The 25,795-nt window shown below is 50.3% G+C and overlaps 1 protein-coding gene across 1 annotated transcript in view; it reads right to left on the bottom strand.

Annotated features, from left to right (window-relative positions):
- The window catches only part of LOC141162622 (serine protease 27-like), a 104,539-nt gene extending 91,158 nt beyond the window's left edge, over positions 1-13,381 (bottom strand). The window contains exons 1-3 of the mRNA XM_073648897.1: positions 13,293-13,381; positions 13,066-13,211; positions 2,364-2,509 (exon numbers count right to left, since the gene is read on the bottom strand). The gene's annotated coding sequence lies outside the window, so the exon portion shown is untranslated. The remainder of the gene's footprint in view (positions 1-2,363; positions 2,510-13,065; positions 13,212-13,292) is intronic.
- Between the last annotated feature and the right edge of the window lie 12,414 nt (positions 13,382-25,795).

Genomic DNA, 25,795 nt, shown 5'->3' with positions numbered 1-25,795 from the left:
GGGGCCATTATTACAGGAAGGTGTCTGGATGGGGACATCTTTACAGAAAGGTGCCTGGAAGGGGACATCATTACAGGAAGGTGTCTGGATGGGGACATTATTACAGAAAGGTGCCTGCATAGGGACATTATTACAGGAAGGTGCCTGGATGGGGACATTATTACAGGAAGGTGTCTGGATGGGGACATTGTTACAGAAAGGTGCCTGCATGGGGACATTATTACAGGAAGGTGTCTGGATGGGGACTTTGTTACAGGAAGGTGTCTGGATGGGGACATTATTACAGGAAGGTGTCTGGATGGGGACATTATTACAGGAGGGTGCCTGGATGGGGACATCATTACAGGAAGGTGTCTAGATGGGGACATTATTACAGGAAGGTGCCTGGATGGGGACATTATGACAAGAAGGTGCCTGGATGGGGACTTTATTACAGGAAGGTGTCTGGATGGGTACATTATTACAGGAAGGTGCCTGGATGGGGACATTATTACAGAAAGGTGTCTGGATGGGGACATTATTACCGGAAGGTGCCTGGATGGGGACATTATTACAGGAAGGTGCCTGGATGGGGACATTATTAAAGGAAGGTGCCTGGATGGGGACATTATTACAGGAAGGTGCCTGGATGCGGACATTATTACAGGAAGGTGCCTGGATGTGAACATTATTACAGGAAGGTGCCTGGATTGGGACAGTATTACAAGAAGGTGTATGAATGGGGACATTATTACAGGAAGGTGCCTGGATGGGGACATTATTACAGGAAGGAATCTGGATGGGGACATTATTACAGGAAGGTGCCTGGATGGGGACATTATTACAGGAAGGTGTCTGGATGGGGACATAATTACAGGAAGGTGCCTGGATGGGGACATTATTACAGAAAGGTCCCTGGATAGGGACATTATTACAGGAAGGTGCCTGGATGGAGACATTATTACAGGAAGGTGTCTGGATGGGGACATTATTACAGAAAGGTGTCTGGATGGGGACATTATTACAGAAAGGTGCCTGGATGGGGACATTATTACAGGAAGGTGCCTGGATGGAGACATTATTACAGTAAGGTGTCTGGATGGGGACATTATTACAGGAAGGTGCCTGGATGGGGACATTATTACAGGAAGTTGCCTGGATGAGGACATTATTACAGGAAGGTATCTGGATGGGGACATTATTACAGGGAGGTGCCTGGATGGGGACATTATTACAGATAAGGTGCCTGGATGGGGACATTATTAGAGAAAGGTGCCTGGATGGGGACATTATTACAGGAAGGTGCCTGGATGGGGACATTATTACAGGAAGGTGCCTGGATGGGGACATTATTACAGAAAAGTGCCTGGATGGGGACATTATTACAGATAAGGTGCCTGGATGGGGACATTATTAGAGAAAGGTGCCTGGATGGGGACATAATTACAGGAAGGTGCCTGGATGGGGACATTATAACAGAAAGGTGTCTGGATGGGGACATTATTACCGGAAGGTGCCTGGATGGGGACATTATTACAGGAAGGTGCCTGGATGGGGACATTATTACAGGAAGGTGCCTGGATGGGGACATTATTACAGGAAGGTGTATGTATGGGGACATTATTACAGGAAGGTGCCTGCATGGGGACATTATTACAGGAAGGTGCCTGGATGCGGACATTATTACAGGAAGGTGCCTGGATGTGAACATTATTACAGGAAGCTGCCTGGATGGAGACAGTATTACAGGAAGGTGTATGGATGGGGACATTATTACAGGAAGGTGCCTGGATGGGGACATTATTACAGGAAGGTATCTGGATGGGGACATTATTACAGGAAGGTGCTTGGATGAGGACATTATTACAGGAAGGTATCTGGATGGGGACATTATTACAGGAAGGTGCCTGGATGGGGACATTATTACAGATAAGGTGCCTGGATGAGGACATTATTACAGGAAGGTGTCTGGATGGGGACATTATTACAGGAAGGTGTCTGGATGGGGACATTATTACAGATAAGGTGCCTGGATGGGGACATTATTACAGGAAGGTGTCTGGATGGGGACATTATTACAGGAAGGTGTCTGGATGGGGACATTATTACAGAAAGGTGCCTGGAGGGGACATTACTACAGGAAGGTGTCTGGATGGGGACTTTATTAACACGTATGTTTTTATAGGATCTCTGACCAACCAACATGGAGGTGGATCCAAATTTTTCATGGGGGCACATGAGACACTAGTTGAGCCACTGCTAATAACATAAGAAGAGGCATCCAAAGGGGCAGTTCTCCGGCCTCTGGTAATTTTAGTGATCAGCTGGTGATGATTGGTGGTTGTCATGATCCTGATCTTCTTGATGTTCAGGTAAAGTCTTACCTTCTTACTTTCTTCTTTGGGTAGTTTTTTCATTCTGTCTTACCAGGGTTGTATCATCTGTCGATCTCAGATTGCTGATGGTTCTTCAGACTATTTTGACCCGAATAATACTGGAATCATCTACGTCCAGCTTCCTCATGACACGTCTGCAAAAAAAGTTGAAAAGAAAATGAAACATCCTTTTCCTGTGCCGTTTTTTTATATTGAACCATCTTGTTTTTTCCTATCTGGCTCATTCTGCAGCTTCTTGATGGTCTGCGAGTGACCTGATAACCTAATCATGTGCGTCAGCAACTCCTACCTCACTCCGAGTTTCCCAAAGCTTATCATGCTCAACACAGTCAAAAGCCCTGGTGTAGCCAATGAAGTCCATGTAGAGCTTCTTTTGGGGCTCCCTCGTCTTTTCTATAAAGGAAGGTGCCTGGATGGGGACATTATTACAGGAAGGTATCTGGATGGGGACATTATTACAGAAAGGTGCCTGGATGAGGACATTATTACAGAAAGGTATCTGGATGGGGACATTATTACAGGAAGGTGCTTGGATGGGGACATTATTACAGGAAGGTGTCTGGATGGGGACATAATTACAGGAAGGTGCCTGGATGGGGACATTATTACAGAAAGGTGCCTGGATGGGGACATTATTACAGGAAGGTACCTGGATGGGGATATTATTACAGGAAGGTGTCTAGATGGGGACATTATTACAGGAAGGTGCCTGGATGGGGACATTATTACAGGAAGGTGTCTGGATGGGGACATTATTACAGGAAGGTGTCTGGATGGGGACATTATTACAGAAAGGTGCCTGGATGGGGACATCATTACAGTAAGGTGTCTGGATGGGGACATTATTACAGGAAGGTGCCTGGATGGGGACATTATTACAGGAAGGTGTCTGGATGGAGACATTATTACAGAAATGTGCCTGCATGGGGACATTATTACAGGAAGGTGTCTGGATGGGGACTTTATTACAGGAAGGTGCCTTGATGGGGACATTATTATAGGAAGGTGTCTGGATGGGGACATTATTACAGGAGGGTGCCTGGATGGGGACATCATTACAGGAAGGTGTCTAGATGGGGACATTATTACAGGAAGGTGTCTAGAAGGGGACATTATTACAGGAAGGTGCCTGGATGGGGACTTTATTACAGGAAGGTGTCTGGATGGGTACATTATTACAGGAAGGTGCCTGGATGGGGACATTATTACAGAAAGGTGTCTGGATGGGGACATTATTACCGGAAGGTGCCTGGATGGGGACATTATTACAGGAAGGTGCCTGGATGGGGACATTATTACAGGAAGGTGCCTGGATGGGGACATTATTACAGGAAGGTGTATGTATGGGGACATTATTACAGGAAGGGGCCTGGATGGGGACATTATTACAGGAAGGTGCCTGGATGCGGACTTTATTACAGGAAGGTGCCTGGATGTGGACATTATTACAGGAAGGTGCCTGGATGGGGACAGTATTACAGGAAGGTGTATGGATGGGGACATTATTACAGGAAGGTGCCTGGATAGGGACATTATTACAGGAAGGTATCTGGATGGGGACATTATTACAGGAAGGTGCCTGGATGAGGACATTATTACAGGAAGATATCTGGGTGGGGACATTATTACAGGAAGGTGCTTGGATGGGGACATTATTACAGGAAGGTGTCTGGATGGGGACATAATTACAGGAAGGTGCCTGGATGGGGACATTATTACAGAAAGGTGCCTGGATGGGGACATTATTACAGGAAGGTACCTGGATGGGGATATTATTACAGGAAGGTGTCTAGATGGGGACATTATTACAGGAAGGTGCCTGGATGGGGACATTATTACAGAAAGGTGCCTGGATGGGGACATCTTTACAGAAAGGTGCCTGGATGGGGACATCATTACAGGAAGGTGTCTGGATCGGGACATTATTACAGGAATGTGCCTGGATGGGGACATTATTACAGGAAGGTGTCTGGATGGGGACATTATTACAGAAAGGTGCCTGCATGGGGACATTATTACAGGAAGGTGTCTGGATGGGGACATTATTACAAAAAGGTGCCTGCATGGGGACATTATTACAGGAAGGTGTCTGGATGGGGACTTTATTAAAGGAAGGTGTCTGGATGGGGACATTATTACAAGAAGGTGTCTGGATGGGGACATTATTACAGGAGGGTGCCTGGATGGGGACATCATTACAGGAAGGTGCTAGATGGGGACATTATTACAGAAAGGTGCCTGGATGGGGACATTATGACAAGAAGGTGCCTGGATGGGGACTTTATTACAGGAAGGTGTCTGGATGGGTACATTATTACAGGAAGGTGCCTGGATGGGGACATTATTACAGAAAGGTGTCTGGATGGGGACATTATTACCGGAAGGTGCCTGGATGGGGACATTATTACAGGAAGGTGCCTGGATGGGGACATTATTAAAGGAAGGTGCCTGGATGGGGACATTATTACAGGAAGTTGCCTGGATGCGGACATTATTACAGGAAAGTGCCTGGATGTGAACATTATTACAGGAAGGTGCCTGGATTGGGACAGTATTACAAGAAGGTGTATGAATGGGGACATTATTACAGGAAGGTGCCTGGATGGGGATATTATTACAGGAAGGTATCTAGATGGGGACATTATTAGAGGAAGGTGCCTGGATGAGGACATTATTACAGGAAGGTATCTGGATGGGGACATTATTACAGGAAGGTGCCTGGATGGGACATTATTACAGGAAGGTGTCTGGATGGGGACATAATTACAGGAAGGTGCCTGGATTGGGACAGTATTACAAGAAGGTGTATGAATGGGGACATTATTACAGGAAGGTGCCTGGATGGGGACATTATTACAGGAAGGTATCTGGATGGGGACATTATTAGAGGAAGGTGCCTGGATGAGGACATTATTACAGGAAGGTATCTGGATGGGGACATTATTACAGGAAGGTGCCTGGATGTGGACATTATTACAGGAAGGTGTCTGGATGGGGACATAATTACAGGAAGGTGCCTGGATGGGGACATTATTACTGAAAGGTGCCTGGATGGGGACAATATTACAGGAAGGTGCCTGGATGGAGACATTATTACAGCAAGGTGCCTGGATTGGGACAGTATTACAAGAAGGTGTATGAATGGGGACATTATTACAGGAAGGTGCCTGGATGGGGATATTATTACAGGAAGGTATCTGGATGGGGACATTATTAGAGGAAGGTGCCTGGATAAGGACATTATTACAGGAAGGTATCTGGATGGGGACATTATTACAGGAAGGTGCCTGGATGGGACATTATTACAGGAAGGTGTCTGGATGGGGACATAATTACAGGAAGGTGCCTGGATTGGGACAGTATTACAAGAAGGTGTATGAATGGGGACATTATTACAGGAAGGTGCCTGGATGGGGACATTATTACAGGAAGGTATCTGGATGGGGACATTATTAGAGGAAGGTGCCTGGATGAGGACATTATTACAGGAAGGTATCTGGATGGGGACATTATTACAGGAAGGTGCCTGGATGGGGACATTATTACAGGAAGGTGTCTGGATGGGGACATAATTACAGGAAGGTGCCTGGATGGGGACATTATTACAGAAAGGTGCCTGGATGGGGACAATATTACAGGAAGGTGCCTGGATGGAGACATTATTACAGCAAGGTGTCTGGATGGGGACATTATTACAGGAAGGTGTCTGGATGGGGACATTATTACAGGAAGTTGCCTGGATCTGGACATTATTACAGGAAGGTGCCTGGATGAGGACATTATTACAGGAAGGTATCTGGATGGGGACATTATTACAGGAAGGTGCCTGGATGGGGACATTATTACAGAAAGGTGCCTGGATGGGGACATTATTACAGATAAGGTGCCTGAATGGGGACATCATTACAGGAAGGTGCTAGATGGGGACATTATTACAGGAAGGTGCCTGGATGGGGACATTATGACAAGAAGGTGCCTGGATGGGGACTTTATTACCGGAAGGTGTCTGGATGGGTACATTATTACAGGAAGGTGCCTGGATGGGGACATTATTACAGAAAGGTGTCTGGATGGGGACATTATTACCGGAAGGTGCCTGGATGGGGACATTATTACAGGAAGGTGCCTGGATGGAGACATTATTAAAGGAAGGTGCCTGGATGGGGACATTATTACAGGAAGGTGCCTGGATGCGGACATTATTACAGGAAAGTGCCTGGATGTGAACATTATTACAGGAAGGTGCCTGGATTGGGACAGTATTACAAGAAGGTGTATGAATGGGGACATTATTACAGGAAGGTGCCTGGATGGGGATATTATTACAGGAAGGTATCTGGATGGGGACATTATTAGAGGAAGGTGCCTGGATGAGGACATTATTACAGGAAGGTATCTGGATGGGGACATTATTACAGGAAGGTGCCTGGATGGGACATTATTACAGGAAGGTGTCTGGATGGGGACATAATTACAGGAAGGTGCCTGGATTGGGACAGTATTACAAGAAGGTGTATGAATGGGGACATTATTACAGGAAGGTGCCTGGATGGGGACATTATTACAGGAAGGTATCTGGATGGGGACATTATTAGAGGAAGGTGCCTGGATGAGGATATTATTACAGGAAGGTATCTGGATGGGGACATTATTAGAGGAAGGTGCCTGGATGTGGACATTATTACAGGAAGGTGTCTGGATGGGGACATAATTACAGGAAGGTGCCTGGATGGGGACATTATTACAGAAAGGTGCCTGGATGGGGACAATATTACAGGAAGGTGCCTGGATGGAGACATTATTACAGCAAGGTGCCTGGATTGGGACAGTATTACAAGAAGGTGTATGAATGGGGACATTATTACAGGAAGGTGCCTGGATGGGGATATTATTACAGGAAGGTATCTGGATGGGGACATTATTAGAGGAAGGTGCCTGGATGAGGACATTATTACAGGAAGGTATCTGGATGGGGACATTATTACAGGAACGTGCCTGGATGGGACATTATTACAGGAAGGTGTCTGGATGGGGACATAATTACAGGAAGGTGCCTGGATTGGGACAGTATTACAAGAAGGTCTATGAATGGGGACATTATTACAGGAAGGTGCCTGGATGGGGACATTATTACAGGAAGGTATCTGGATGGGGACATTATTAGAGGAAGGTGCCTGGATGAGGACATTATTACAGGAAGGTATCTGGATGGGGACATTATTACAGGAAGGTGTCTGGATGGGGACATAATTACAGGAAGGTGCCTGGATGGGGACATTATTACAGAAAGGTGCCTGGATGGGGACAATATTACAGGAAGGTGCCTGGATGGAGACATTATTACAGCAAGGTGTCTGGATGGGGACATTATTACAGGAAGGTGTCTGGATGGGGACATTATTACAGGAAGTTGCCTGGATCTGGACATTATTACAGGAAGGTGCCTGGATGAGGACATTATTACAGGAAGGTATCTGGATGGGGACATTATTACAGGAAGGTGCCTGGATGGGGACATTATTACAGAAAGGTGCCTGGATGGGGACATTATTACAGATAAGGTGCCTGAATGGGGACATTATTAGAGAAAGGTGCCTGGATGGGGACATTATTACAGGAAGGTGCCTGGATGGGGACATTATAACAGAAAGGTGTCTGGATGGGGACATTATTACCGGAAGGTGCCTGGATGGGGACATTATTACAGGAAGGTGTCTGGATGGGGACATTATTAGAGGAAGGTGCCTGGATGGGGACATTATTACAGGAAGGTGTATGTATGGGGACATTATTACAGGAAGGTGCCTGGATGGGGACATTATTACAGGAAGGTGCCTGGATGCGGACTTTATTACAGGAAGGTGCCTGGATGTGAACATTATTACAGGAAGGTGCCTGGATGGGGACAATATTACAGGAAGGTGCCTGGATGGAGACATTATTACAGCAAGGTGTCTGGATGGGGACATTATTACAGGAAGGTGTCTGGATGGGGACATTATTACAGGAAGTTGCCTGGATCTGGACGTTATTACAGGAAGGTGCCTGGATGAGGACATTATTACAGGAAGGTATCTGGATGGGGACATTATTACAGGAAGGTGCCTGGATGGGGACATTATTACAGAAAGGTGCCTGGATGGGGACATTATTACAGATAAGGTGCCTGAATGGGGACATTATTAGAGAAAGGTGCCTGGATGGGGACATTATTACAGGAAGGTGCCTGGATGGGGACATTATAACAGAAAGGTGTCTGGATGGGGACATTATTACCGGAAGGTGCCTGGATGGGGACATTATTACAGGAAGTTGTCTGGATGGGGACATTATTACAGGAAGGTGCCTGGATGGGGACATTATTACCGGAAGGTGTATGTATGGGGACATTATTACAGGAAGGTGCCTGGATGGGGACATTATTACAGGAAGGTGCCTGGATGCGGACTTTATTACAGGAAGGTGCCTGGATGTGAACATTATTACAGGAAGGTGCCTGGATGGAGACAGTATTACAGGAAGGTGTATGAATGGGGACATTATTACAGGAAGGTGCCTGGATGGGGACATTATTACAGGAAGGTATCTGGATGGGGACATTATTACAGGAAGGTGCTTGGATGAGGACATTATTACAGGAAGGTATCTGGATGGGGACATTATTACAGGAAGGTGCCTGGATGGGGACATTATTACAGGAAGGTGCCTGGATGAGGACATTATTACAGGAAGGTATCTGGATGGGGACATTATTACAGGAAGGTGCCTGGATGGGGACATTATTACAGGAAGGTGTCTGGATGGGGACATAATTACAGGAAGGTGCCTTGATGGGGACATTATTACAGAAAGGTGCCTGGATGGGGACATTATTACAGGAAGGTGTCTAGATGGGGACATTATTACAGGAAGGTGCCTGGATGGGGACATTATTACAGGAAGGTGCCTGGATGGGGACATCTTTACAGAAAGGTGCCTGGATGGGGACATCATTACAGGAAGGTGTCTGGATCGGGACATTATTACAGGAATGTGCCTGGATGGGGACATTATTACAGGAAGTTGTCTGGATGGGGACATTATTACAGAAAGGTGCCTGCATGGGGACATTATTACAGGAAGGTGTCTGGATGGGGACATTATTACAGAAAGGTGCCTGCATGGGGACATTATTACAGGAAGGTGTCTGGATTGGGACTTTATTAAAGGAAGGTGTCTGGATGGGGACATTATTACAGGAAGGTGTCTGGATGGGGACATTATTACAGGAGGGTGCCTGGATGGGGACATCATTACAGGAAGGTGCTAGATGGGGACATTATTACAGGAAGGTGCCTGGATGGGGACATTATGACAAGAAGGTGCCTGGATGGGGACTTTATTACAGGAAGGTGTCTGGATGGGTACATTATTACAGGAAGGTGCCTGGATGGGGACATTATTACAGAAAGGTGTCTGGATGGGGACATTATTACCGGAAGGTGCCTGGATGGGGACATTATTACAGGAAGGTGCCTGGATGGGGACATTATTAAAGGAAGGTGCCTGGATGGGGACATTATTACAGGAAGGTGCCTGGATGCGGACATTATTACAGGAAAGTGCCTGGATTTGAACATTATTACAGGAAGGTGCCTGGATTGGGACAGTATTACAAGAAGGTGTATGAATGGGGACATTATTACAGGAAGGTGCCTGGATGGGGATATTATTACAGGAAGGTATCTGGATGGGGACATTATTAGAGGAAGGTGCCTGGATGAGGACATTATTACAGGAAGGTATCTGGATGGGGACATTATTACAGGAAGGTGCCTGGATGGGACATTATTACAGGAAGGTGTCTGGATGGGGACATAATTACAGGAAGGTGCCTGGATTGGGACAGTATTACAAGAAGGTGTATGAATGGGGACATTTTTACAGGAAGGTGCCTGGATGGGGACATTATTACAGGAAGGTATCTGGATGGGGACATTATTAGAGGAAGGTGCCTGGATGAGGACATTATTACAGGAAGGTATCTGGATGGGGACATTATTACAGGAAGGTGCCTGGATGGGGACATTATTACAGGAAGGTGTCTGGATGGGGACATAATTACAGGAAGGTGCCTGGATGGGGACATTATTACAGAAAGGTGCCTGGATGGGGACAATATTACAGGAAGGTGCCTGGATGGAGACATTATTACAGCAAGGTGCCTGGATTGGGACAGTATTACAAGAAGGTGTATGAATGGGGACATTATTACAGGAAGGTGCCTGGATGGGGATATTATTACAGGAAGGTATCTGGATGGGGACATTATTAGAGGAAGGTGCCTGGATGAGGACATTATTACAGGAAGGTATCTGGATGGGGACATTATTACAGGAAGGTGCCTGGATGGGACATTATTACAGGAAGGTGTCTGGATGGGGACATAATTACAGGAAGGTGCCTGGATTGGGACAGTATTACAAGAAGGTGTATGAATGGGGACATTATTACAGGAAGGTGCCTGGATGGGGACATTATTACAGGAAGGTATCTGGATGGGGACATTATTAGAGGAAGGTGCCTGGATGAGGACATTATTACAGGAAGGTATCTGGATGGGGACATTATTACAGGAAGGTGCCTGGATGGGGACATTATTACAGGAAGGTGTCTGGATGGGGACATAATTACAGGAAGGTGCCTGGATGGGAACAATATTACAGGAAGGTGCCTGGATGGAGACATTATTACAGCAAGGTGTCTGGATGGGGACATTATTACAGGAAGGTGTCTGGATGGGGACATTATTACAGGAAGTTGCCTGGATCTGGACATTATTACAGGAAGGTGCCTGGATGAGGACATTATTACAGGAAGGTATCTGGATGGGGACATTATTACAGGAAGGTGCCTGGATGGGGACATTATTACAGAAAGGTGCCTGGATGGGGACATTATTACAGATAAGGTGCCTGAATGGGGACATTATTAGAGAAAGGTGCCTGGATGGGGACATTATTACAGGAAGGTGCCTGGATGGAGACATTATAACAGAAAGGTGTCTGGATGGGGACATTATTACCGGAAGGTGCCTGGATGGGGACATTATTACAGGAAGGTGTCTGGATGGGGACATTATTACAGGAAGGTGCCTGGATGGGGACATTATTACAGGAAGGTGTATGTATGGGGACATTATTACAGGAAGGTGCCTGGATGGGGACATTATTACAGGAAGGTGCCTGGATGCGGACTTTATTACAGGAAGGTGCCTGGATGTGAACATTATTACAGGAAGGTGCCTGGATGGAGACAGTATTACAGGAAGGTGTATGAATGGGGACATTATTACAGGAAGGTGCCTGGATGGGGACATTATTACAGGAAGGTATCTGGATGGGGACATTATTACAGGAAGGTGCTTGGATGAGGACATTATTACAGGAAGGTATCTGGATGGGGACATTATTACAGGAAGGTGCCTGGATGGGGACATTATTACAGGAAGGTGCCTGGATGAGGACATTATTACAGGAAGGTATCTGGATGGGGACATTATTACAGGAAGGTGCCTGGATGGGGACATTATTACAGGAAGGTGTCTGGATGGGGACATAATTACAGGAAGGTGCCTTGATGGGGACATTATTACAGAAAGGTGCCTGGATGGGGACATTATTACAGGAAGGTGCCTGGATGGGGACATTATTACAGGAAGGTATCTGGATGGGGACATTATTACAGGAAGGTGCTTGGATGAGGACATTATTACAGGAAGGTATCTGGATGGGGACATTATTACAGGAAGGTGCCTGGATGGGGACATTATTACAGGAAGGTGCCTGGATGAGGACATTATTACAGGAAGGTATCTGGATGGGGACATTATTACAGGAAGGTGCCTGGATGGGGACATTATTACAGGAAGGTGTCTGGATGGGGACATAATTACAGGAAGGTGCCTTGATGGGGACATTATTACAGAAAGGTGCCTGGATGGGGACATTATTACAGGAAGGTGCCTGGATGGAGACATTATTACAGGAAGGTGTCTGGATGGGGACATTATTCCAGAAAGGTGTCTGGATGGGGACATTATTACAGAAAGGTGCCTGGATGGGGACATTATTACAGCAAGGTGTCTGGATGAGGACATTATTACAGGAAGGTGTCTGGATGGGGACATTATTACAGGAAGGTGCCTGGATGGGGACATTATTACAGGAAGGTGCCTGGATGAGGACATTATTACAGGAGGGTATCTGGATGGGGACATTATTACAGGAAGGTGCCTGGATGGGGACATTATTACAGATAAGGTGCCTGGATGGGGACATTATTAGAGAAAGGTGCCTGGATGGGGACATTATTACAGGAAGGTGTCTGGATGGGGACATTATTGCAGGAAGGTGTCTGGATGGGGACATTATTACAGAAAGGTGCCTGGAGGGGACATTACTACAGGAAGGTGTCTGGATGGGGACTTTATTAACACGTATGTTTTTATAGGATCTCTGACCAACCAACATGGAGGTGGATCCAAATTTTTCATGGGGGCACATGAGACACTAGTTGAGCCACTGATAATAACATAAGAAGAGGCATCCAAAGGGGCAGTTCTCCGGCCTCTGGTAATTTTAGTGATCAGCTGGTGATGATTGGTGGTTGTCATGATCCTGATCTTCTTGATGTTCATGTAAAGTCTTACCTTCTTACTTTCTTCTTTGGGTAGTTTTTTCATTCTGTCTTACCAGGGTTGTATCATCTGTCGATCTCAGATTGCTGATGGTTCTTCAGACTATTTTGACCCGAATAATACTGGAATCATCTACGTCCAGCTTCCTCATGACACGTCTGCAAAAAAAGTTGAAAAGAAAATGAAACATCCTTGTCCTGTGCCGTTTTTTTATATTGAACCATCTTGTTTTTCCCTACCTGGCTCATTCTGCAGCTTCTTGATGGTCTGCGAGTGACCTGATAACCTAATCATGTGCGTCAGCAACTCCTACCTCACTCCGAGCTTCCCAAAGCTTATCATGCTCAACACAGTCAAAAGCCCTGGTGTAGCCAATGAAGTCCATGTAGAGCTTCTTTTGGGGCTCCCTCGTCTTTTCTATAATGAAACTTAGGATTGTGATGTGATCATGGATCCCTTTACCCTACAAAATCCAGCTTAGGCATCAAGGATATTGCCCAAACTCTTGTGATGTGAATGATCCTTAGAAGCACCTAGTTGGTGTGAGGGAACAAGGCAATTATTCCACAACTGACACAATCCCTGACGTCGGCTTTCTTCAGTGGTGGAATGAAAACTGATATTTTCCAGCTCTTTGGCCATGGGCAGGTCCTCCAGATCTTCTGTCATACTGAAGTCAGTAGCACTCTTGGGACTTGTTTGAGCAACGCTGCAGGTATACCATCAATTTCAGGTTCTTTGTTGGGTGACACCCTCCTCAGCACCCAATCTACTTCCAACTTCTTTTAAGTCTGGTTCTGATTCTTCTGATGATCAGTGCTGGATAGGTGTATGTGTAGCACCCTGAGGATTCGGCTGCTACAGGGGTATTACACCTCAAGCCAGAGGTGTGGTATTCCACTCCCGGGTAAGGATGGAGTGTGGAACTGAGCTCAGAAAGCTGCATGCACTACACACATCCCATTTCCGGAGGGCAGACCAACGGTACTCCCACTTAGAAATGTGCAGGTACGATCGAGTCTGTCCTTGGCTGGAGTGGGAGGGGGGTGGACCATCCCAGTAGTGTAGGGGCAGATAGGGGGAGCAGTCTGGGTAGTGCTAGGAGCTCATTGGGTGCTGGTCACCTGAGCTCACACATAGAGGGAGTATTTAAGGTGGGCACCATCTAAGATCAGGGTCAGTCTGTGAGAAGTCAGCCTGTTGTAGTGAAGACTTTGCAGAGCAGTGGAAGAAAGCAGAGGAGCAGAGCAGCCCCAGGCCCAGAGTGAGAGAGGAGAGAACGAAAGACCCAGAGGGGGAGAAAGAAGGAACTCTGAGAACCCAAATACAATCACAGGGTGAAGAGTTGGCAACAGGGTACCGGATCCCAAACTGGTGGGGGCTACAGCATACCTCAGCCAGAGACCGGAGGCCGTGGGCAGCATCTGCCACGGCCACCCACTAAATCCACCCGGAAGGCAGACCACGCATAGGGTCAGGGAACCCAGAGGCAAGGGTTCGCCAACAAGAGGCCCGAGGGAGCCGGACTTAGGTGGATCCCTGGTGGGGAAGGCCAGAGACGAGGACAGGACAGAAAGGGAGCTCAGAACCACGCTCCAGAACTACTTGGGGGTTGGCCGAGTCCAGGACCTGGTGGACGCAGCGCGGCTCGGGTGGTCACTCAAGGCCGGAGTGACCGGTACAAGAACAGCAGTAAGTAAAGAACCCTGAACTGCACAACCCGACTCTGACTCTCATTACCATCTTCACTGCACTTCCACAACCACCATCCTCTGCACCTGACCCCCTGAGGCTATACCCCTCCCGTTGGGGGTTATTCTACCTGGGCTGCACAAACACCATCAGCCTCAGCGGACCCTGCTGCAGCGGCGGCCGTAGTGACCGCAATTCAACGGGTGGCGTAGTCGACACAAAAGAACATCTAGTAACACCATAAGGACTGCCACACACTGAGCTTGACACCCTGGGCACGGACCGGGTCACAGCCACTCGGAGACTACAACCCCCATCTGATCCAGCTCCGGGTATCCCTAACAGCACTTGCCCAGGGGGCGCGTCAACTTTGGCGTAGTCGGCAGGATAACGTGCCCGCAACAACCGGGTACTGCGTGCCTGAAGAAAAGTACACCGTTACCTTAAAAAGAAGTCTCCTGCCGGTTCCGGAGGGTCCCCGCCATCGGGCCCCATCACAGGTCGTTTCCCGCCGGTTGTCCGCCATTTGCAGCTTTTTCCCGCCATCCATGGAGTTTCCCGCCACTGGGAGACGATTCCCGCCATTTCCGAAGATTTCCCGCCTTGGAAGAGCGGACGCCATTATGGGCGTGCCAGAGGGTGGCAAGAGGCCACCTCCCATCGTGGGCCAGGTCGAAGAATGGCGCCAAAAGCGGAAACCGCCCCCACCAACAGAGACTGTGATGCTGGAAGTGTCCATCAGCGTAAGAGAACTGCCCCTGGAACTGACAATCACTAAGTTGCCCCGGGACCACCCTCGATGTGGGCGGAGACAGAAGAAGAGAACAAAGATGGGTGCAGCCTGGAGCAGTCTGGAGAGAGCGCACCCGGAGACGAGACGTCTGGAAGAGAGTCCAGAGGAAGCACACCCGGAGATGGAGGGAGAGCCAGGCAGCACCGACCCCGTGGTCAGGAGCCTGATGCGGGCCGCCACTCCAGGCAGCACCGACCCAGTGGTCAGGAGCCTGTTGCCGGTCGCCATTCCAGAAGGCCGGCTGGAGACAGCGGGAGGAGAGCAGAGCAGCACCGACCCGTTGGTCAGGAGCCTGCTAGAAGCAACGACCCCACTAGGCTTAGTGGAGGTCTTGGCACAGCTCCCCCGAGATCGGGAGTGTGCACAGACTGCGCTGGAGGGCCTCGCACGGAGGATGGCCCGGGTGCAGCGAGAGACGTTAGCAGAATGGAGCCGTGAGATGGCCCAGCAGACAAGAACCCGTCAGCGGAGCACGCCACCCGAGACGAGGAGACAGACCGCCTCTGAGGATGGCGCAGGAGGACTGAAGGCCGGAGACGGCGCCGAGAAGGGAGCCGAACGAATGGAGGCAGGTAAAGGGGACGTCACTACCCCGAGCCGGGAAACCGCGTGCCTGCCCCAGCTCCCCGTCGCAGAGCCCGAAGTACCCCCTGCCGTGCCCGTCGCTGCAACGTCACCGCCGCAGACTAGGCCTCAAACGGAAGCCGCGACCCCTGTGACGTCACACGCCTCGACCTCGAGCGTGGCCAAGCAGGAAGTACCATCGGCCTGGTCGTAAGGCCTAGTACCCCCGGGCGCCGCAATACCAACAGCGCCCCCTACCTCCGCGGAGCCACCGGCCTGGTCGCAGGGCCAAGTAACACAGGGCGCCGCCGTTCTTACGGTGCCCTTTACTTTCAAGGTGCCCCAGGCCTGGTCGCAAGGCCTGGTCAACCCGGGCGCCGCTACCACCACAGCGCCCGTAACATCAAGAGTGCCGCACCTGGGTGAAGACCTGTTCGCCCAACATACGTGCCCGGATGGGCAGCCCTTCATATGGCCACCGGAGTTTCACCATCCCCGACTCCGGAAAGAGAGACCCCTAGACGAACCCCTGATTCCGGTTCCGAAGCCTGTAAAGAGGACCTCGCCCCCGCTAGAAGAGACCCAGTTTGAGTGGGATCCCACCGGAGAAGACCTCATGGGGTTCACTCAGGAGACTCGGGCAGCCGCAGCGGAGCGTGCAGAGTGCTGCCGCCGGCAGCTCGAGGTCTTTGAGAGGGAGCGGAGAGAGAGGCGGGTCCGGGAACAGCAAGCCCAAGTCAGGAGCGCGGAGCAGAAGAGCCGGACCAGGAGAGACCCCCGTGCAGCGCATGGTCCCCGTACCATCGGGACTGTGATAAAATTTAATCTGCAGCATGGGTGGGGTTTCATCAGGGATCACCGCACCCCAGGCGACGTCTTCGTGACCAGGAGAGACGTTGAGTCCCACCTACCGGAGGGACACAGAGGACGTGACCTGTATTTAGGGGACGAGGTCACCTTCACCCGGCACAAGTGTGCCAAAGGACCCTACGCTCTCCATGTGCATCGCCTGACGGAGGAGGAGCTGCGGTGTGAGGAGGAGCAAGAGGACCCGGACGGGTCTGAACCAGAACCTGGAACCAATCACAAAGAAAGAGCAGGAGGACGCCGTCGTTGAGTACGGTAGTATAGAGACTGTATATAGTTGCCCGTCGGGGCACAGTGAACCGTTGCTGCTAATATAGTCCCCGTTGGGACCAGAGAACTGAACTGTTCCAGTGTGTCCCATTTCCCCACTGACCGAGGACTGAGAACGGTCAATCCTCCCTAATACCTGGCCGAGGACTGAGAGCGGCCATATCCCCTTGTATATAGTTGCGCTTCCTAAAGCGCCCCCTTCCGGTTTTATAGGAAACTGTTTGATTCCAAGAGAGACTGTCGCACTTTACCCGGTCACAAGTTGCACAGTGACCGGAGGAACCAGAAGACAAGAATGTTTTTATGAAAAGTTTATATGAAAAGTTTATGCTGATATATATGGTGTTTTATATGTTTTATATGTTTATGTTTATGAAAAAATTGTATGTTTTGGTGTTTTTTATATCTTACAGCCCGAGGACGTGCTGTGATTTACCAGGGGGGAATGTAGCACCCTGAGGATTCGGCTGCTACAGGGGTATTACACCTCAAGCCAGAGGTGTGGTATTCCACTCCCGGGTAAGGATGGAGTGTGGAACTGAGCTCAGAAAGCTGCATGCACTACACACATCCCATTTCCGGAGGGCAGACCAACGGTACTCCCACTTAGAAATGTGCAGGTACGATCGAGTCTGTCCTTGGCTGGAGTGGGAGTGGGGTGGACCATCCCAGTAGTGTAGGGGCAGATAGGGGGAGCAGTCTGGGTAGTGCTAGGAGCTCATTGGGTGCTGGTCACCTGAGCTCACACATAGAGGGAGTATTTAAGGTGGGCACCATCTAAGATCAGGGTCAGTCTGTGAGAAGTCAGCCTGTTGTAGTGAAGACTTTGCAGAGCAGTGGAAGAAAGCAGAGGAGCAGAGCAGCCCCAGGCCCAGAGTGAGAGAGGAGAGAACGAAAGACCCAGAGGGGGAGAAAGAAGGAACTCTGAGAACCCAAATACAATCACAGGGTGAAGAGTTGGCAACAGGGTACCGGATCCCAAACTGGTGGGGGCTACAGCATACCTCAGCCAGAGACCGGAGGCCGTGGGCAGCATCTGCCACGGCCACCCACTAAATCCACCCGGAAGGCAGACCACGCATAGGGTCAGGGAACCCAGAGGCAAGGGTTCGCCAACAAGAGGCCCGAGGGAGCCGGACTTAGGTGGATCCCTGGTGGGGAAGGCCAGAGACGAGGACAGGACAGAAAGGGAGCTCAGAACCACGCTCCAGAACTACTTGGGGGTTGGCCGAGTCCAGGACCTGGTGGACGCAGCGCGGCTCGGGTGGTCACTCAAGGCCGGAGTGACCGGTACAAGAACAGCAGTAAGTAAAGAACCCTGAACTGCACAACCCGACTCTGACTCTCATTACCATCTTCACTGCACTTCCACAACCACCATCCTCTGCACCTGACCCCCTGAGGCTATACCCCTCCCGTTGGGGGTTATTCTACCTGGGCTGCACAAACACCATCAGCCTCAGCGGACCCTGCTGCAGCGGCGGCCGTAGTGACCGCAATTCAACGGGTGGCGTAGTCGACACAAAAGAACATCTAGTAACACCATAAGGACTGCCACACACTGAGCTTGACACCCTGGGCACGGTCCGGGTCACAGCCACTCGGAGACTACAACCCCCATCTGATCCGGCTCCGGGTATCCCTAACAGCACTGGCCCAGGGGGCGCGTCATATGGATCCTCCGTGAGTTCTTTCCATTTCTGCTTAATGTCCTGATGGTCACTAATTTAATTGCCATCACAGTCTTTGATGATTTCTTGACGTGCTGAGAAAGGTTTCTCCACTGGTTGCATCGTGGTCAATAATTCCCTGGTGTCGCCCTTCTTAAAGGCTTCTTCGAGGGTCATGCATCGAGCATTCAGGAAGTTGTTGTCTTTCTTGGCTTTTCTTTGGAAGTCGGCAATGAGTCTTCTCGCCTTGTGCAACCTGCCGTCAGCCTCTTACCAGCAATCTGGAGAATGGTGGTAGTTAACCAGTTCCTACCACGTATTGGCTTCTCATATGGCACATGCTCCTGAGCAGTTTCACTGATGGTTCCTTTGATTTCTGTCCACATTCAGTCTGGACGCCTTTCTCCGGCATGAGCAGAGTGAACCCATTACTCACGCCAAATGCAAACTGACCAGGGATCATACCGACTAGTGTTGAGCCACCCCCGTAGTGTTCGAGTTCGGTTCGGTTCGTCGAACACCCATGTGTTCGCCGAACTGTTCGTCGAACTGTTCGTCGAACACCTTCGAACACCGTTAAAACCAATGGCAGGCAAACAAAAACACATAGAAACACATAGAAAACACCTTCAAAGGTGTCCAAAAGCTGACAAACTGCTCAGAAGACACAACTAACACATGGAAAAGTGACAAGTACATATAGTCATGCGAAAAGAAAAGAGGTGGAGGAGTAAAAGGAGGGGGAGACACAGATATAGGCATGTCATGCCCTTCTAAAATCCAAAAAGTGAGAAGCCGACACGGCCAGTCCGTTCCTGCCTGTGCCACCTCTGTGTCGCCGGGTTTGTGCCAGAGCCGCAGTGGACCCTGACGGCCAGCCCCCCTATCCCAATACTGGTGCCTGTCCGCCGGTGGGTCGAGGCCCCCCACGGTGGGGGGGGAGTAACATCTGCAGAAGAAAGACCATCTTCCAGCCAAACTAAGATGTCGACTTCTTTTCGTGGACAATGTGATACGATCCCATTCTTACGGACACGCCCATCGCTACAAATTCTAGATGAGGCACAAAAACAGCAGGTGCTTCAACGGATATCAAGTGCTCCTTCAAGTGGGCTCTCCATCACCTCAATTTCAACATCACAAATACTCCAGTCCTCAGAGGTGTCACCCCAATCGCACTTGCTTCCTCACAGCTCCCAAGTCTCCAGCTGCCCGTCTGAGTATGGGGTAACACAGATGGCTGAGTCTGCCCAGCTGTTTACTCATACTATAGCCTGGGAAACGGAGGTCTGCTCCAGAGCTTCTGTTAATCCAGATGAGGAAATGATCTGATCCGATGCCCAGAATCTTTATAAGTTGGATCCAGGACCAGATGAAGAAGGTTCTGAGTATAATGTAGACCCTTGTTCCCAAACTGTAACTCCTGTTGGTGGAGACAATGATGAAGACGATGATGAGACTCAAATACCTGATTGTAGCGACAACTTGACTTTTCGGTCAGGGCAGGAAGAGGTTGGCTCTGAGGGCGACGGGTGTGATAACACACAGGGTGATGATGACGAGGTTGGAGATCCCACTTACTGTAAACCCACAGTCAGACAGTCGATGAGGTCAGCAGAGGAGGTGGAGGAGGATGTGACTAGCCCTGGGGATGGGGATGACTCGGTACCCGGGCATTTGCCTGGCCTTGGGGATGTCGCGGTGGTCGGCTCCCTGGCCCGTACCCTGGGGTCTCTCTTTAAAAGGGTGTGACGCACCCCTGGGCCTGTGTCGCGCAGCGTTGCGCACGCGGGAGCTTACCCGGAGCCGGATCTGTTGAGGGTTGTAGTCTCGTGGCGGTGACCCGGTCCGTGCCCAGGGAGTCAGACTAAGTGGCGCTGTATTAGCGGTAGATGTTGTACGACTACGCCACCCGTTGAATGCAGCGAAGGAGCTGCCGCTGCAGGGCAGACCGCTGAGGCCGGTGGTAGGATTGTGCAGCGTGATAGTATCACCCCCAACGGGAGGGGTATGGCCTCAGGGCAGCCGATGTGGATGATGGGTGTAGCAGGAATCACTCAGAGATGATGCGGTGTAATTCAGGGTCTTTACTGGTGATAAAGATAGACCCTCCCGGAGTACTGGCTAGCGATCGGGGCCTGGTCAGTCCTTGAGCAGATGGGATCTCCCCTGGCCAGGTGGAGTTGTAGGCCTCCCAAACTGACTGTACTCTTCTGGCTACCTTGCTAGAGGCGGGTATAAGTAGCCCACGTCCCTGAGTGTACCGTGTGGTGCTCACCCGTATGGCCGGTGACTCGGGGCCTTCTAGTGGCGTCCGCTCCACGACGGCGGTGCTGGTCCCACGCGTGTGACCGTGCCTTCGGGTTTCTTGGCCAGAGGACCTGAAATCCCCTGCCGGGCGGTTTCTGCTGCTGGGTAAAGATTAGTCCCCACAGCCTCGGACTCCTGGTCCGGTGATAGCTTCTCAGTCAGGGCGAGCTCTGCAGCTGCCAGCCCCTGACTCCTTATAGCACTGCTCCCACAGAGCTCCTGATGTTCTTTTCCTAGATCTGCTTCTCTTCTCTGTCTCTACTTCTTCTCTACTCACTAACCCTGCCTCAGCCCTAGGTTTATATAGGGGAAGTCCTTCCCCTCCCAGGACTGGGCAGGAGGTGTGGCATGCATAGGATTCCTGACCAAGAGACCTCCCACCTGCTCTCAGACATAACATTGCTGTTACTGTGGAAACCAGACCCCTGGGGTGCCACATTCCCCCCTAGTGAAATTTAGTACTCCGGGACTAAACATATTTTTAAACATAACAAGATATAAACAATAATAGTACAATAAGAAAAACATATAAAGATGGTCACGGCGTGTCCGCAACCGGGTGCAGTTTTTGAAGAAAAGCAAGGTGTCCATTTCACCAAAACAGGGAGACGTAACCAGGTAGGGGTCTGTCCTGCCCCGAGTCCTTAACAGTCTTTAGTCCATTCCTAGGTTACGCTCCAACCATGTACAAGGATTCCCGGTAAATCCACCAAGGACTCCTATAAATAACTAGAAACACATAATTATACACAAGCAACAAGAAAAACAGGTAACCACAAATAAAACAGTTTATACACTTCAAATCCTCCAACGTGCGGGTAACTGGCCTCTAGTGGCCCTAGTGGACCTACGGAGCTGACTGTCTAGCCCTGAACTACAGGGTGTAGGAGCTGTCAAGGGTAAACTGGGCAGCTGTCTACCGGCTCTTTGGCTCACTAGGGGTACGGCAGGCTCACTATAAGCAGAGGGTTGATCCTCCTGTTCTGCTTGTGTGGAGTCTTCTGCCTCCTGGACCGGCTGCTCTTCCAGCTCTACCTGTTGCTCCGTAGGCACTTGGGATGCTGGTTGGAGGAACGTGAGGACGGGTACCACAACTGCACCATTGACTTGAGTCCAGGATCGAGGGAAGTCTCCGAGCACAGTACTAACCATATCTTCCCTTTCCTCTACGGGTCGAGGGTCTTCTTGCTCTCCTTCTGGGTTCCGTAGCTGTTCGGGACACTTCTTCAGGTGATCCCGGGATACAATGGCTGTGGTTTCCCCTCCGTCTTTACTGATGGTACAAACCTTTGGGTTGTCGTGGCTTGAGGGCAGTACGGTGTACGGGTCCTTCTCCCACTGGTCGTCCAACTTGTGGAGCCGTCTCTTCCTCTTCAAGACCTGCTCTCCGGGTACCAGGGGAACAGCGGGAGCATACTGGTTGTAATTTTTCTCTTGTCTTTCCCTAGCGAGACAGAGACTTCGCTCCACGCTCTCCTGTACTTTCCGGTACTGCTGCTGCCTCTCTGTGTCCCAGTCTGCTTCCGGTGAAGTGTCCTCGGGTGTCAGGACTCCCATCTCCAGGTCAACAGGTAGCTTACCAGGCCTTGCCCTCATTAGGTAAGCCGGGGTACAGTTGGTGGAACCTACAGGGATGTAGTTATATAGGTCCACCAGGTCGGGCAGCTTCTCAGGCCACAGACTGCGTTCTTCCAGGGGCAACGTTTTCAGAAGATCCATTACCACCTGGTTCATTTTCTCACAAAGTCCATTAGTTTGCGGATGATAGGGTGTCGTCCTTATCTTCCGGCAGCCATACAGATTGCAGAATTCCTGGAAGACCTCCGCTTCAAAGGCAGGTCCCTGGTCCGTCAGCACTTGGTCCGGGTACCCGTGTGGACGGCAGAAGTGCTGCTGGAAGGCTCTAGCTGCTGTTTGAGCTGTTAAGTCCTTAACAGGGACGACAACCAAGAACCGGGAGTAATGATCCACAATGGTTAACGCGTAGACGTAGCCACTTCTGCTTGGGGTCAGTTTTACATGATCCAAGGCTACCAGTTCCAACGGCTGCTTGGTGACAATGGACTGAAGGGGGGTCCTCTGGCTGGCACGGTCCTTCCTTCTTAGGTTGCACGGGCCACAGTCTCTACACCACCTCTCGATGGTTCCCCTCATGCCTACCCAGTGGAACCGCCCGCGCAGCAGGAACTCCAGCTTCTTCCATCCGAAGTGTCCAGCCCCGTCGTGGTATGCCTCCATCACCATGGCTGCGTCTCTTCCTGGCACCACTACTTGCCAGATTAGTTCATGCGTCCGGGAGTTAACCATTCTGCGGCACAACTTCCCCTTGTAAAGGAACAGTCGACTCTTCTCAGCCCACAGTTGTTTGGCTTCCTCCGGAGCGTCTGGGTCAAGGCGGGCATCTGGCTGAGTGAGCATCTCCTTCACCAGTCGGACGGCAGGGTCACTGTCTTGCGTTTCCTCCCAGTTGTAGTGAGGCAAGGGGTTAAACGTAGCGGCTTGCTTACTCCTTACCCGATGGGAATACTGGATAGTCCCATGACGGTGGAACGCGGGGAGTTCGACTTCTTCCAATCCCTCTGGATCTTCTCCTACGTCCGGTAGGTTTGGCATCCTGGACAGGGCGTCCGCGTTGGTATTGGAGCGTCCTGCCCGGTATTTGATTGTGAACTCGTAGTTGGACAGACGGGCCATCCATCTCTGCTCTAGGGCACCGAGTCTTGCCGTGTCCAGGTGTGTCAACGGGTTGTTATCCGTGTACACGGTGAACCGGGAAGAAGCGAGGTAGTGCTTAAAGCGTTCGGTGACTGCCCACACCACTGCCAGGAACTCTAGCTTAAATGAGCTGTAATTCTCAGGGTTTCTTTCGGTGGGTCGCAGTTTTCGACTGGTGTAAGCGATTACTCGTTCTTTCCCCTGCTGGATCTGGGACAGTACGGCTCCTAGCCCGATGTTACTTGCGTCGGTGTAGAGGATAAAGGGCTGGCTGTAATCAGGGTACGCCAGGATTTCATCCCCCGTGAGGGCCATCTTCAGCTGGCGGAAGGACTCTTCTTCTAACTTCTCCCATTTGAAGGGCGGCTTCTGGTTCTTGGCCTTCCGGGACTGGCCTATCAGGAGGTCCTGCATAGGAGCTGCCTTTTTGGTGAAACCGGGGATGAATCTGCGGTAATAGCCTACCAACCCGAGGAACTGCCGCACTTCCTTTACACTGGAGGGACTTGGCCATTCCTTAATTGCGGTGATCTTATCAGGGTCGGGAGCCACTCCGTCAGCGCTCACCACGTGTCCCAGGTACTGCACCTTTGGTTTTAGGAGGTGACACTTGGAGGGTTTTACCTTTAGGCCGTAGTTTGCCAGAGCTTCGAACACTTCCGCCAGGTGTTTCAGGTGGTCCTCATAAGTCTTGGAATATACCATGACATCGTCCAGGTACAACAGGACCGTCTTGAAGTTTCTGTGGCCCAGACAGCACTCCATTAATCGTTGAAAGGTTCCTGGTGCGTTACAGAGTCCGAACGGCATGCAGGTAAACTCGCTAAGTCCCATCGGGGTGGTGAATGCGGTCTTCTCCCGGTCCGCCTCTGCTACAGGAACCTGCCAGTACCCGCTAGTGAGATCCAAGGTAGAGAAGAAGTTAGCAGATCTTAAAGCAGCCAAAGACTCCTCTATCCTTAGTAAGGGGTACGCATCCTTGTGTGTGATACGGTTGATTTTCCGGTAATCTACACACATCCTCATGGTGTTGTCTTTCTTTTTGACTAAGACTAGTGGAGCTGCCCAGGGGCTACAGCTATCCCTGATCACCCCAGCCTCCTTCATGTCCCTAAGCATCCCCTTGGCGTGTTGGTAGTGTGCAGGGGGTACGGGTCGATACCTCTCTTTTATGGGAAGATGGTCTCCCGTGGGGATGTGGTGTTCTACCCCCTTGACTCGCCCGAAGTCTAACGGGTGTTTACTAAACACTCTCTCGTACTCTTGAACCACCCGATAGACTCCCTGTTTCTGGTGTGAGGGAGTGGAGTCAGTACCCAAATGTAGTTGCTGACACCAGTCCTCCATTGTTTCTTTAGAGCCGTTACCTTCCTCCGGGGAAGATGGAGGCAAGGGTTCTACGGACTGTATGGAATTTTGATTGATGGTATACAATTTGGCTAGCGTGGCATACCGGGGCAGGTACACTTCCCTCTTCCCGATATTTATTATGCGAACGGGCACCCTCCCATGGCGTACATTGACCACCCCCCGTGCTGTCAAAATGGTGGGCCTACTGTCTGAGTAAACTGGTTCTACCATTGCCTGGTAATCTCTACCTCTCAGACCAATAGCTGCCCGGCACCAAATCATCATTTCACTTTTTGGGGGCATGGCAATAGGGAAAGGGTCACACATTCTTACGCTACCAATCTCACCACCGGAGAGTTCTATCTGTTGCCGTCGCATCAGTGCCCGGATCTCTTTCTGGAGCACCCGCTGCTCGCCGGAGCTGGCGTTCTTGGCAACCTGTTGTAAAAGGAAAATCACCTCTGCAAGACAATTTTCAATTACATTAGTTCCTAGCGTTATCTTTGGGTGA

Source organism: Phyllobates terribilis, unplaced genomic scaffold, assembly GCF_046119375.1.
Source record: "Phyllobates terribilis strain yellow unplaced genomic scaffold, ASM4611937v1 Scaffold_9__5_contigs__length_417890890, whole genome shotgun sequence".
In the NCBI taxonomy this organism is placed as follows: domain Eukaryota; kingdom Metazoa; phylum Chordata; class Amphibia; order Anura; family Dendrobatidae; genus Phyllobates; species Phyllobates terribilis.
Note: the sequence above shows the minus strand (reverse complement) of the source record. Positions and strands in the feature narration are given on the sequence as shown.